General features: G+C 46.2%; 1 protein-coding gene across 1 annotated transcript in view; it reads right to left on the reverse strand.

The window, feature by feature from the left end:
* LOC119584743 (la-related protein 1-like) overlaps positions 1 to 15,000 on the reverse strand; it is a 69,914-nt gene that overhangs the window by 18,776 nt on the left and 36,138 nt on the right. The window lies entirely within an intron of this gene.

Genomic DNA, 15,000 nt, shown 5'->3' on the forward strand with positions numbered 1-15,000 from the left:
CCAACCCATCAGTAATACGCGCGCGGGCCCACTGCGCCAACAAGTACTAAGCAACCCGATCCCCACACACGAACACACCACTAGCTGAAAGCGCAGTTAGATTCGACAAACAGGTTTATGAATGACACTCATCCCGCCCAAAACCCACTACACGCCCTCAGACATAGGATGCCAGACACCCGCGGCGAGATCACGGGCCGAGTGACGACAGAGATACTCGGGGCTGGGCGGAAGGACACTGCCGTAAATCCTTTCAATTCCTGGAGGAGTCGGGAAAGTAAGGTCGGGGAGGGCGGGAGAGAACAACAGACAGCGTAGAGTGTGAGAGCGGGACAATTTAATAAAAACCAATTTAACAACCTGTTTATCCAGTGATCGCGTTGGCAGTAACACCAGCCATCACAATCTGTCATTATAGCTTGAGAGATACGATCATATTTTTAGAAGAGCACAGGCTAACGATCTAATGGAGGGACAACTAAGCCCGCCTGAGCGAAAGCGAAGTGCCACAAAAGAGTGCCAGGAAAACGTCTCTAAATACCATGAGAAGCATTCTTCTTCCCCGGTCACTGTACTATGGGGGAAAGGGGGGAGGGGGGTGTCGTGGTTTCATGCTCGCTTCGCTGTGGCATTCCTTCTGCTTCTGTGTACTTATCACAGTTTCCTTTCAATCTCGTGCGATTATTCCCTTTCACTATATGAGATTCTTTTGATTTAATGGACTACCTTATCGCCCGTCGATTTTCCATTTCTGACACTCCACGACTGAATGAAATCAGGCTATGTGTCAGTCTTGCCGCCGCTGCTGCTCCCAATACGCAGGAACCCCGGGCTCGCCATTCCGTCGGCATCCAAGCGCCGTTGTTCCCTCCCCTCTCTTCCCAATGCGAAAGCGAACTCTTCCTCCCACATTCCTACCGTGCCCCTCCGTCGCGAAGAACACCAGCTGCCTCACCGACCTTCCCGGGGTGGCGTGCAAGGACGTCAGATACACACGTCATCGGAGAGAAAGAGGGGAGGGAAGAGCGGCAATCATAATCTCCCTCTTCTTTTTTCTTTTCTTCTTCTTCTTCTTCTTCTTCTTCTCTTCCTCCTCCTCCTCCTGCAAGGCTTGTTCACGGAGTGTCTTCTTCCCCCGAGCGATCGCAGAGAAGAGAGCCACCTTAGAGGCCCACAGGACAAGCTGTGCCTTTTTAGTACCTGCGCGAGTAACGACAACTCCTCGGTAATACCCCATGCGAACTTTGATTTCTTGAGGGAGGAAAGTTTAGTTTCATAAAAGCCTTGGTCGACACAGCATATAAATAATGCACATTATTTTCTCCTCTTTCCCTGACCCCCGCCCCCCCGTAACAAGTCCATGAATACCCTCTCCACCCCCGCCCCTGCCACCCTCCCCCTGCCGGGACGAACACCGTGCCGTACCCCCTGCCCGGCCTTGGCAAACACTTTGTGTGTGAGTGTACACCCTGACTTCTAAAATTACATCGACAGCCTCAGATCTGCCAAGTCGTCGTGGTCGTCGTCGTCATGCCTACACGGCCCACACGGCACTGCCACGATGTCGACACCTGCCACACGCCTGCGACGACCCTCCGCCTTCATTCAACCTGACCCGTGACGACCCGGGAGTGACGCGACCGGAGGCAAGGGGCCTTTCCCTCTCTCCCTCCCTATCAATAAACAACAATTTGGATAGGCGCCTTGGTATCCTACCCGAACATTTTTTGCAGGCACGTATACTATTTGAGATCAAAACTCTCTCATTCACTCACACTGGGTTCTTGTCCTAATGCGGGAACGAGGAAAAAGGGAAGTACAGTTAGAAAGGAGAAGCGGGAAAAGAGGAAAAAGACAAGGCTACACCAAGAGTCAACAGGGAAGGAAGGGGCAACGGGGAGGAGGAAACGGAGGGGGAAGGGAGGGGGGAAGGGCAGGGGACAACGTAAGTTTATGCACGAGGCCTCACAACAAACCCCACTCCGACATCACTGTAACTCAACCCAAGTTCATCCTCCGTAAGTTTACACGGCGTCCCACTGACGTACAAGTGACGTATGGATGACGTCGCGGCGGAAGGCACACAACCTGACACTTTCCCGTTTTAAAGTTCCTGCCACGAAGCCAAAATAATAATAATAATAATAATAATAATAACAATAATAATAATAATAATAATAATAATAAAATACACACACACACACACACACACACACACACATATATATATATATATATATATATATATATATATATATATATATATATATATATATGTATATATACATCCATTGCTTCCGTTCGCTGCTCCGTTAAGAAAGAAAAACAGGCAGAAAGAGCCCAGTCTGTTAAATTCTTGCGGCAGCACACAGCTATGCACGAATAAATTGGAAAGCCAAAGTCTTCCCCAGGCAAAGTCCGGGTGTAGGAACTGTATCATGTATAACCCACCTGTCTGTCTGTCTGTCTGTCTGTCTGTCTGTCTGTCTGTCTGTCTGTCTGTCTGTCTGTCTGTCTGTCTGTCTGTCTATCTGTCCCTATCTGTCTGTCTCCTCGTCCCTGTCTCTGTCTCCCTACGCTTGTCTCTTCGCGAGTCTACCTTCAGTTCTCTCTATCATTTTACCTACTTAAATATCTATAAAACCATCGTCTGGCGCAAACCCAAGAGGGACGAGGACCAAGAGAAGAGAAGAGAAGAGAAAAGCGAGAGAGGAGAGAGGGGGAGAGGGAGAGAGAGAGAGAGAGAGAGAGAGAGAGAGAGGAGAGAGAGAGAGAGAGAGAGAGAGAGAGAGAGAGAGAGAGAGAGAGAGAGAGAGAGAGAGAGAGAGAGAGAGAGAGAGAGAGAGAGGGGGGGGGGGATGATAGGAAAACTTGTTCCTTCACTTCCCCTGCTCCCTCCACCAACACCTGGCCTGGCCTCCCCTCCGACACTCACACTCACTCTCTCACACACTCTCTCACACACTCACTCTCAACTGCTTCCCCGCTTTACCCAAAACTTCCAGCAGCACTTTTAAGAGAGAGAAGAAACATTTCCGAGCAATCTGCATTCAGCTTCCTTGCTGTAAAAAGCTGTTACGCGAAAAAGCTTGTCCTAGCACGTATATCGCACCGCACTAAACTTGAATTGAAAAAAAGGGCTAAACGACGAGCCAAATTCTGCCTCGTTACATAACCGCGCGCGATTCCCGAGAAGTCTAAAAATGTATAACAGATGCAAGGCCGCAAAATGCCATACGACTCATCCGACTCTACTTTCAAAATATACACAAAACAAAGAAGCACACAAACCCACACTGCCGTCCACCATTCTTCTTCCAAAGGCACACGGACACAACTCCTTGACCCTATAAAATTATCTCCACGGGAATGAATCGCAATTACGTACCTTAAGCTGGAATGTAAACGTACACACGCACAGGCACAGACCTCTGCAAGTTCGCTTTCTCTGTATGCACCGTGGCTTCGAGTGCTCTATGCCAAGGAGATGCCCCTCTACAAGCCAATCTACAGGGTTCAACCGCTCGAGGAGGAGAGGCAGAGGGTGAGGGAGCGAGGGGGAGACTGAGAGAGGGAGCGAGGGGGAGACTGAGAGAGGAAGAGAGTGGGAGAGAGAGAGAGATGGAAGGAAGGTAAAGAGAGACTGAGAGGGGAAGTGTTAGAGAGAGAGAGAGAGAGAGAGAGAGATGGAAGGAAGGTAAAGAGAGACTGAGAGAGGAAGAGAGTGGGAGAGAGAGAGAGCTCGGAGAGATAGAAAGAGACTGAGGGGAGATGTTGCAGAGACGAGAGAGAGGAGAGGGAGAGAGAGAGATGAGGAGCGAGAGAGAAGCAAGAGAGAGAGAGAGGAAGAGAGAAGAGTAAGCCGCAAGGGAGAAAGAGAGATAAGAGAAGAGTAAGAGAAGAGAAGAGAGGAGGGGGGAGGATGGAGGGAAGGAGGGGCAGGGGTGAGGAGTAGAGGAGGACCGGGAGGGAGGGGGGGGAGAGGGAGAGGGAGAGGGGAGGAGGAGGGGAAAGAGAGAGAGACGAGAAGAGAGAGATAGAGACGATCAGTGAGAGCAAGAGAGAGAAGAGAGAGAGAGAGAGAGGAGAGAGAGAGAGAGAAGAGAGAGAGAGCACAGGGAAAACAAGGAAAGAAGGCACAGAGAATTCACATAATCAGGATAAGAATGGCGAGAGTTGGGAAAACAGACAACAGAGATCCGGACGCTAAAATCCCGGGAAATAATATACAAGGACAGTAGCGCCAACACAAGAAAGCAAACAAACAGATCGAGACAGATAAGTACGTAGCAAATTAAGCCGCCACGAGGTGTAACAAACATAAACGTTAATTTTCTTAAACCAATAACCGAGTACGTGTTTGTTCAACTTTGGTCTGTACATAATTACTACACGGGCTCCACAAGTGTCCATTATGTATTACGTAACAACACACCCCTCCCCTTGATGGTAGCGAGACGGTGGCGTGGGAGGGGGTAGAGGAGGGGGGGGAGGTTATTTCAGTGGTGAAAAATGTACGACGCAAAACTAAATATATAAACCCGATATCAAGGTGCTACCGATGCCACCCCTTAATAAAAGTAATAAAAGAACAATAATAATAACAGCAAGGAAGGTAATGACGATAATAACAAAAGCATCGATAGTACTAAATCTTACCGTGACACTGACAATGATAAAAGAAAAAAAAGAAAGAAAAAGAAGAAAAAAAAAGGAAATAAAAGTTCAGAGACAAACCGAATCCTAATAAATCGAACAAGCAGCTTATAAATGCAAAAAAGTGAGCCAAAAGAAAGAAAGAAAGAATGAAAGAGAGGAAACCGCGCCAGCCACGGCCCAAGCAAGCGGCGGCATATTTTCCTTTCACCACGTAGGCAAAACGTGAGAAATAGCACAGTGCGAGGCGCGTGTTTTTTCTTTTTCTTTTACACTTTCGGCATTTCTATTTTTTTTCCCTTTCCATTTTTCTTCCTGTGACACGGCCGGCTTGCTATCGCCTTCGGGACCAATTGGGGACCACCCAGTTTTTTTTTTTTTTTTTTTTTTTTTATCGTAATTGTCTCCCCTCAAGAGTGGAAATCGATGAAGGAAAATGAGAGATAAAATTACATTCGTTTTCCCCTTCCCTCACTCCTTATTCCCCCCTCTCCCTCCCTCCCCCACCCTCCCGGCCACTCCCTCGACCCCACCCACACCCACACCCTCCCTACCACTCATTCTCACCCCCGCCCCCATCCCCATCCCCACCCCCACCCACAGCGCAAAGCCTTGTCATGACAGGGACTCCATGACCCATGACGGTTTCATACTGCATAGAGAACGTATATATAAAACAGCGCTCACACGAAACAAATATCGCGCGTTACACCTCGAATAATGACACCCGTTTGATTTCCAGGTCCGAAAACATACAATATACATGCAATCTTCCAAAACCTGCTTCAGTAAATTGCAGACAAAGTACATGCTTGCCGTTGCTACAGCAAAGACAAAGCCAGCGATATCTAAAAACGACAACAGGCACAACAACCAATAATAAATAATAATGAAGTAATATCAAATCTAACGCTGATCATAATAATAATAATGACAATAATAACAACCTTCTACTCCCTCTGCAACGTTATCAGTATTCCCGTTATCGGCCAGTACGCACCTTCAACCCTCTCTCGTCTCCGGCCGCTACGAGAGAGAAAAAAGAGAGAAAAAAGCAAGACGGGTCCAGGTGCAAGTATCCACACAGGGTAAGGCGTAGGTGTAAAAGAGAAAGAGAAAGAGAAAGACAAAGAGGGAGAGAGGGGGGGAGGGAGGGAAGGAGGGGGGAGGGAGGGAGGGAGGGAGGGAGGGAGGGAGGGAGGGAGGAGGAGGAGAGAGAGAGAGAGAGAGAGAGAGAGAGAGAGAGAGAGAGAGAGAGAGAGAGAGAGAGAGAGAGAGAGAGAGACAGAGATATTGCGTGCGCAAGTATGTGTTTTCAAGTTCGTGCGGAAAATATTATAACCTTTGCGACTGTGTTCACGGTACAGGTGGAGAGTGGAATGAGTAATTCTGCAAATGCCGGCACTGGTTTAGATAGAGAAATGATGCTGGTTGATAATGAATAAAAATAAATAAATAAACAAAATAATATCTAATAACAAGACAACAACAACAACAACAACAACAACAACAACAACAATAATAATAATAATAATAATAGTAATAGTAATAGTAATAGTAATAATAATAATAATAATAATAATAATAATAATAACCATGATGGTTAATAACTGACGGCAGGTGATTAGTAGTGATTAGTTTTAGTAGTTGGTGCTGCTGCTGTTGGTTGGCGGCGGAGGTTGTGGTGGTGACCGACATGTGGTGACTGATGGTGGTGGTGGTGATGACCGGCGGCTGCGATGGTGACTGGTAGTGTGAGTGGGACTGACTGTGATGGTGGTGATTAGTGGTAGTGGTGGTGGTGGTGGTGGGTGATTATTACTGTTGGTGGTGGTTGTGATAGTCAGTGGTGGAGGAGATGGCAGTGATTAGTGGTGGTGGTGGTGATTTTGTCCGAAAGAGCAAAAATAAGCCAATAAAAAGTTGCTCATATATAGAGAAAAAACTGGAAATAACTGGCAACAGAAAACAAAAAAAAAAATCACGAAACTGAACGAAGAAAAAACAGAGATGGGTTGGCGGGGAAAAAATGAAGGATGACGGAGGGAAAGGAGAAGGAAGAACAGGAGGATAGAGGAAGACAAAGAAACGGAGGGAGGGAGGGGAGGGCAGGAGTAAAAGAGGAGGGAGGGAGGGAGTCACGGCGGCGGCATAGGACAGGACAGGTAAGACCAGGAGAAAGGCAGAAGGGAGAGAGGGTGAAAGGGTGAAAGGGTATCCAAACCACAGTTCGCTCTTCCTGCCAGACGACATGCCAGCATATAGCCAGTAACGCCAACTATCTCCCCTTGCGCCGGAAGGGGGAGAAGGGAGAAGGGGAAAAGGGGAGAAGAGCGGAAGGGAGATGGGGAGAAGAGAAAGGAGAGGGGGGAAGAGAAGCGGAGAAGGGAGAGAGGGAGGAAGGAGGAGGGAGAAGGGAGAGAGAGAAGAGGGAGGACGGAGAAGGGAGAGAGGGAGAGAGGGAGAAGGGTTAAAGAGAAGGACGAGGGAGAGAGAAGCGGAAAGAGAGGAAGAAGTGTGTGGGGGGGGGGGAGCACGAGAAAAACGGGTGAGGAGGGGAGAGGAGACTGTAAGAGAGAGTAAAGGAGAAGGTAAAAGAAGGTAAAAATAGGAGCGGTAAGCAAGGAGAGGGGCCGGGAAAAGTAAGAAAATAAGCTACAAGAAAGAGGGGACGAAGAAGAGTTCATAGAAGGGGGGGGGGGTTCCGGCGGAAAAGTGCTGTTATGGGAAAATAAACTTTTTTTTTTTTCTTTCTCGATTTGTATCAAAACAAGTATTCGCCGTTTACAATATACAATAAACCACACGTTCAACACTGACCGACCCACGCACACACGTTCAACACAAACTTTTTTTCAATTTTGATTACATAGAAAAATAAATCATTAGAATGGAAGAATTCTCTGTAATCACTTCACCCCGTAATGACTCTGCAGTTTTTAATCGCCCATCTCTTAAATATATATAATACAAAACAAAGAATATCAAAAGGCGCGAGAAAGAGAAAAAAACAAATCATATAAAATTTCAAATTGTCAAAAATGTTACCATGAAAATTACTAAAATATTGAAAACCCCGTATGGAAAATAGAAATAATAAGCATATCACTTTGTGGCGAAATGAAATCGTGCCACCTTTACAAACAAAACAAAAAAAAAACACTGCTAGCCGCTCCGCCTGCGGGTCGTATTTTTCTTGTTTGTATTCGTGTATGAACGTATGGACGAATGCGTGAGCACGCGCCTGCAACGTGCACGGGCGTGGGTTGACTGTGCTTTGTATCTTAATTTTCTTCCTCCATCTGGTCGCTTAATCACCCATTCGAATCGGCCTCGTCCCGCATCCTCATTCCTCATCCGGCAGTGCAGCTGTGCAGCCGTTTCCGATTCCCCGAGTCATCACCATCGTGCTCTCCTCGCCATCGGAATAACATTACTGAAAATAAAACCATTACTCTTCACTCAATTACCCTAGGCCCTTGTGATAAAGCGTGGATCATAGTAGGCCTCAACCCTAAGGCGCTGCCGATGATCGCTGGCAACAAACGGGCGGAGAGAATGACAGCGAGGGTCTCCGGCCGTCGACGGGAGCGGCCAGGAGGCTCACGGGCCACAGGACAGTTTTGCGTGCTTTCGGTAAAAAAGATTTTCCGCAACTGCCTCCTCTTGTTCATCTGTTCCAACTTTAATAAATGTGGTGTAATCATACCTCAACCAGCTGAAGTAAAGCAATTACGGGGAAAAAGCAAGATACCAAAAATAAAAATAGAAATAATAACAATGATACTAACAAGCATAACCGGAAAGCTGACGTGGCATCTCTTCCACGTAAAAAATGTATGTCACGTCCATACATAGAAAAGAAGAAAAAGAGAAAGACACTAACATTGAACTCCGAGCGTTCCCATGACCAAAGGAATACTAATTCTATATAAAGATAAAAAAGCGAATGAATAGATAAAACAAAATCGCCCATTACCTTTCAGAGAAACGAAATCTGTACAGTAATACACATTTTTTTCCCTGAATTGCAGAAAATCCGTCGAATGTCCAATTACCTGTTCTTCACTAACCAACACCTGCACGCCCTTAATTAAATTAGGTGAATTAGGGCGAATCTCCCTTAAAAACGTCTAAGGGCCGTGGGAGGCAAATGGTGAGGAGGGGAGGGTATGGCAGGAAGGGGGTCACCATAACATGACCCAGTAACCTTTGCAGTAACCTCTAGGAAGAGGGGGGGGGGGGTACGAGAGGAGGGAGTGGGAAGAGGGATGGGGTGCAATAAAGGGAGGGAAGGAGAGGAGAGGAGAGGGGAGGGAGGATAGGTGGAGAGGAGAAGGGAGGGAGGATAGGTGGGGAGGGAAGGAGAGGAGAGGCGAGGGAAAATAGATGCGGAGGGGGGGGGGAGAAGGGGAAGGCAGGGGGAGGGTAAGCAGAGGAGGGGAGGGGAAGAGGCTGAGAGACCGGGGCGGGGAAGGGGGCTGAGAGGCAGGGGAGCGGAGAGGATGGGAAGAGGAGAGGAGGGAGGGGGACGTTCCATTGCCGTCACATCTGTGTTAGAAAATCCACACCTGTAGCAGACCGGAGTTGAAACCCCACCTCGTGCAGCCAGCCAGCCAGCCAGCCAGCACGCCGCCGTTGATTTTGCATGATGAGATTGTTCATCAGCTCCCTCCCCAATTTTCCTTCCGGCCAGCCAGCGGTCGTTCATTCATTCGTCCCTTCCTTCCTACCTCTCCCCCTAATTTCTCTCTCTCTCTGTGAAAAAGACAGAGAGAGAGAGAGAGAGAGAGAGAGAGAGAGAGAGAGAGAGAGAGAGAGAGAGAGAGAGAGAGAGAGAGAGAGAGAGAGAGAGAGAGAAAAGAGAGAGAAAGAGAAAAGAGAGAGAGAAAGAAAGAGAGAGAGAGAGAGAGAGAGAGAGAGAGAGAGAGAGAGAGAGAGAGAGAGAGAGAGAGAGAGAGAGAGAGAGTGTTTCTTCCTAATAAATTCCAGATAATATGGTCATCTCCGGAGGGTAGTTTAAACAAGAAATCAAGCAACAATGACAAAAACAAAACGACGACGAGAACCTCGGAAACAAACCCTGTCCGTCAAGTGCTGTGCCAGTGACACCACTGACAACCGAGTCATTAGCATCTGCCATAAAAGCGGAAAAACTTCCCCCTCCCTCTAAACTGAGAGAGATATCAGTAAGGCAGGGTTTGAGAGAGAGTTTGGGAGCGGGGGAGGGGCAACACACGAGAAGGAAAAAGCCCTACCGAAATATCAGACCGGACTCTGCGTCCCCGGAGGTCGCGTGCGGCGGCGGCGGCGGCGGCGGCGGCGGCGGCAGCGTCGACAACGACGCAGAAGGCGAGGCTGCGAGCGACTAGGCAACGGTGCCACAGCGGCGCTGGTCGGAGGGCGAAGGCGGAACAGGTGTTGGCGGAACGAGCAAGGGATTCGACTAAACGCATGTGTCGTCTAATAAATTTCACTGGAACATACTTCAACTATCGTTTATTATCAACCAAAAATATGCGTGATCGCACCCGGGATACATGCTCACATCTGCACATGCGTAACCACACGCAGACATCCCTTCCCTCCCTCCCTCCCTCCCTCGCACTAGAACACACACTACATCCTTCATAAACATTCGCTCGCACCTGCAGCAAGACAACGTATTTCCCTACTGACACAGTTACACAGGCAATACTCTCACCATTCTCTGAACATAAATGAGTAAACAGCACTTGCAACAAAGGGTATACGTGATATAGATAGCATAAAAAAAATCCGCAAGGTGACTGGCGAAGGTAATGAATGTGACCCCCATGACAAATACACATGACAAACACACAAGTATAACACACGGAAATCTAAGGTAAACACGATCTGCTATAAACCCCACAGTATACCGCATTCCATAAGAAAAGAGCAACAACCAATAGAAAAGTACAGGAAGGCTAGATTAGAAAGAAAAGACCATGCCATTGTATTTCCCGGCGACGCCCCAACACCGCAGATGCAACCACATGCAAGAAGCGAGAAGGCATCTGCATTCATTCATGCACCAGATTCGGAGCTTGGCCTCGCGAGACGACGCTCTGCACCCGCACGCAGCCTCGCAGCATTTCAAGGAACACGCGTGAGCTCGGGCCCTCAGTGTGACACATGACTCACTCGTCCTTGGCCGCTCGCAACGTCTCCGCAAGCACCTGGCCTCGTAAATCTAAAAGCATGAACGACTGAACACAAAACCAACTAAATAATAAACAATGTATGGGGCAAACACGGGGCGAGTCGTGCATATTCGACAGTCGTGCCTATTATTCCAGCGAAATGGAAAAATATCAGAAAATAAATTCGCTCTAATGCCCTTCAATAATTTTACATAATTATGAATATGTATGTATGTATGTATGTATGTATGTATGTATGTATGTATGTATGTATGTATGTATGTATGTATGTATGTATGTATATAGGTATGTATGTATGTATGTATGTATGTATGTATGTATGTATGTATGTATGTATGTATGTATGTATGTATGTATGTATGACTGAATGGATGAACGAATGAATGTGTATTATATATATATATATATATATATATATATATATATATATATATATAAGTATACATACGCATATATTCATATTACATATATAAATACAAATTATGCATATATACATGCATGCATGCATACATGCATCGCAATGTGAGTTGGGATCTGGGCATGTATGATGCATTTCCTCTTTTCTGGATATTGTATCGAAATGTGGAATGGATTGAGAAGAGACCAGCTAGCCTGGCGATGGTGGAGGGGCTGGCAGCGATAAGCACATGGAAAGATAAACACAAAGGTACCCGTACAATTGTCAGCACGAGTGTCACACTGCAGACTCCCGTTGCTCGACCTCCTCCTCAAGACAAATGTTCACCAATCCTCCTATAATGACACTCTCAAGACAGGAAACACCCTGGAAGGCATAGGTCACTCACTGAACATAAATAAGACACTGGCAACTCACTATCTAAGCCATAAAATCGGTGCGCAGGTGTACCTAATATTACACTCGCCCTTGATGGAAGTAATCTATTCGAAGGCATCTGGTTATGGATATACGGGCGATTTTTATTTATTTGCTTTTATATTTCTCGTTTCACTACATTAAAAATAGGAACGGATTTCAGTTTACTTTTTTCTTACAAATTACCCAGTAACTCTATGCGAGGTATTAATCATGAACTCATAACACCGTAATCATGTTTACCTTTTCTTTACACAGGTTGACAGACCTCGCAAAGGGGCGGATTCCTCGCCTGTCAATGCGGCCTTTGTTGCCCGCGATGTTTTACTATACTTTCTTAACGAGGCGAAGATGCTCTTGATAGGTTGGTAATGACTGGCCGAACGCACCTTGCCCAAATAATGTCGTTCAAACTCAATCATTTATCGCCAACCTGTCAAGTAATAATAATCACAAAAAAAAGTTACCGCGTCATCAATCATCACCTGCCTGTCAAGTGCATCGTCGTCTCGATAAAAACATTATGAACCTATGATACGTCGATAAAATACATTCTTCACAGTAACAACGGAGATAATGGCTGAACCATCATCGCACGCGAGTACTTGACTCGGGGACGGCCTGGTTTACGAGGCAATCGGCACCAAATTCACCTCTGGTTTCGATGCGCAGAAAAGTCATTCTTCTGGATCTGAGGAGAATCACCGGGAATTCGCTTTTCGGTCCAATATCGGCGGCACCGCTGAACGTGCAAAATGCGCGATCCCGTTTCCTGAGTTCTATAACTCTTCCCGGTCAGCGGAACCACCAACGTTATCACCATCAGTCTTCTACTAAAGCGCACACCATTAACTTTCATTGAATCGCAACGAGCCTATCGGACAATGCCAAACAATCGCATGAAGATACATGAATATATAGTCAAACAATCGTATAAAATATAAGTACAAATGCATATACAAAAATATAAACATCTAAATAAGACGACAGATGGTTCGATGTCGGTTTAGCAGATAAATTCCTTCGATACGAACAGTCCTCGGTCACAGGCAAGTCCTTATCGACATCGTCTCCGGTGCTGTCAGAATATTAATTCCTCCTCCTCTCGGTCCGAAAGCCGTGACAAACATAACCGAGATGCTGCATCCAATAATAACGACACATATTACCCAGAGCATTTTCCTCATTACCCAGAGCCAGAGAGCCAGACGAAGCCAAGTCTATTCAAGACAACTTGTTGCCGATTAACACGCATTAAAATTTTCATTTAAAAACCGTTCCCGCGATAGAAAAACAAGCTTAATCTCATTTCCACCGCGCGAGCCATGCCCTGAATAATAATGACGCCGCCATGACGAGGGCGGCGTGATACGGGGGCAGGGATCACCATGACTGATAGAAACGAGGCTTGGGTAAAACCTAAAAAGTGATCGACATTAACAAACGACGCGGATATAAACAGCCAGTGCAACGTACTCACGCAGGGAAAAGGACATACACCAGCATATACATGCACACATACGTAAATACATATATACATGCATTACATTTACACATACATACGTTTTATACATACATATACACACACACATACATATATGGATGTATGTAATATATGTAAACTTATATTTATATGTATATTTATATGTAAACGTATGTTATGTTATTGTTATTGTTATTGTTATTGTTATTGTTATCATTATCATTATTATTATTATTATCATTATTATTTATTTATTTATTATTTATTTATTTACTATTATTATTATTTTTTGTGTGTGTGTGTGTGTGTGTGTGTGTGTGTGTGTGTGTGTTGTGTGTGTGTGTGTGTGTGTGTGTGTGGTGCGGGGTGTGTGCGTGGTGGTGCGTGCGTGGTGTGCGTGTGTGTGTGCTGTGTGTGTGTGGTGTGTGTGTGGTGTGTGTGTGTGCTGTGTGTGCTTTTGTGTGTGTGTGTGCGCGCGTGTGTGTGTGTGTGTGTGTGTGCTGTGTGTGTGCATTGTGTGTGTGTGTGTGTGTGTGTGTGTGTGCTTGTGTGTGTGTGTGTGTGTGTGTGTGTGTGTGTGTGTGCGTGTGGTGTGCGTGTGCGAGCGCGCGCGCGGGTTTGCATTACTCAAATAAATAAATAAATAATATATAACAAATACTGGAAGGACATAGCAAAAGGCGACCTGGCGGAGGGCCCACAGAAAGGCGGGCGTAGGGACGGGAATCCCCCCCCCCCCCGAACAGCGTCAAAACCCGAGACTTCCCCGTCATCGGTCCGCAATTTTCATGCACAATTAATCTCTCGCTAAAAACGACAGTGTGAACCTTCAGACGACTTTCTACACCTTCTGACCCTCCCTCTTCTCTCCCTCCCTCTCTACCCCCGCCCCTTCCGAGGCTCCCTACATCTACCTTTATTTTAGTCTCCCTCACCTGCGTCCCAAGCCTTTTAATCTCTCTCTCTCAGTGTGCGGCGGTGGAGATGTCTCCACTCATCTCCATGGAGCAGTAGATTGTCTTGTAATTCCTTACGTTGCTAAAGCGTGAATATATGTGACTGGATAAGCACAAGCCGAGCTGACAGCGTTGCATCACGTCATGCTGAAAGGCAATGGCACCAGGCTTCCTCTTACGGGAAAACGGGGTAAATTCGGCAGACTCCCAGCCTCTTGTACCGAAACTTGCAGTAGTCTACTAGAAATGCGACAAGTTTCTACCCATAGTGCTTAATAATGGAAAGCTTCTCCGGCCGATCGATCGGCTACTGAAACGCTCTCTTTTGACGGCCCTTGCTATGCGATCCCTTCATCCTTAATGAAATAAGGACACGGTGACTCTTTCGGTGATCATGCAGAGAGGGAACATGTCAAAGAAAATAAGTATCCTGACAAATGCAGGAAAAGGGTTTAAATGAGAATCAATAACTTCACAAAACTGGAATTGTCAATTCTCATTCATACTTCATAGCAACGGACTCGGGAACTCAAATATGTAAATATGAAGCGGTTTGTACCGGAGTCAGCAGCCTGTTATAATCCCAGGATTCTAATGAACAAAGCAGTGTCACCCATTCTTAACCATTAATTCTGTTTGAGAGTGTGTCAATTCGATTAGAGAGTCGTGTGAAGAGGAAGTTACGAGTCGAGTATTCTGCGTTAACTACAAACTGTGCTTCTGTTTTTTTTATCGCGAGTATTTGATGCAACAAAATAGAGATAATTCAAGCTTGTATATTTCATGTTTGCCAGACCGGGTACGTTCATCTACTATGTAAGTATCCGAAGTAAGCATTGCGAGGAGCATAAAGTAGTTAACAGATGTAATATATAATTTGCATAT

The sequence above is a fragment of the Penaeus monodon genome, chromosome 18 (genome assembly GCF_015228065.2).
Source record: "Penaeus monodon isolate SGIC_2016 chromosome 18, NSTDA_Pmon_1, whole genome shotgun sequence".
NCBI classification, from domain to species: Eukaryota; Metazoa; Arthropoda; class Malacostraca; order Decapoda; family Penaeidae; genus Penaeus; species Penaeus monodon.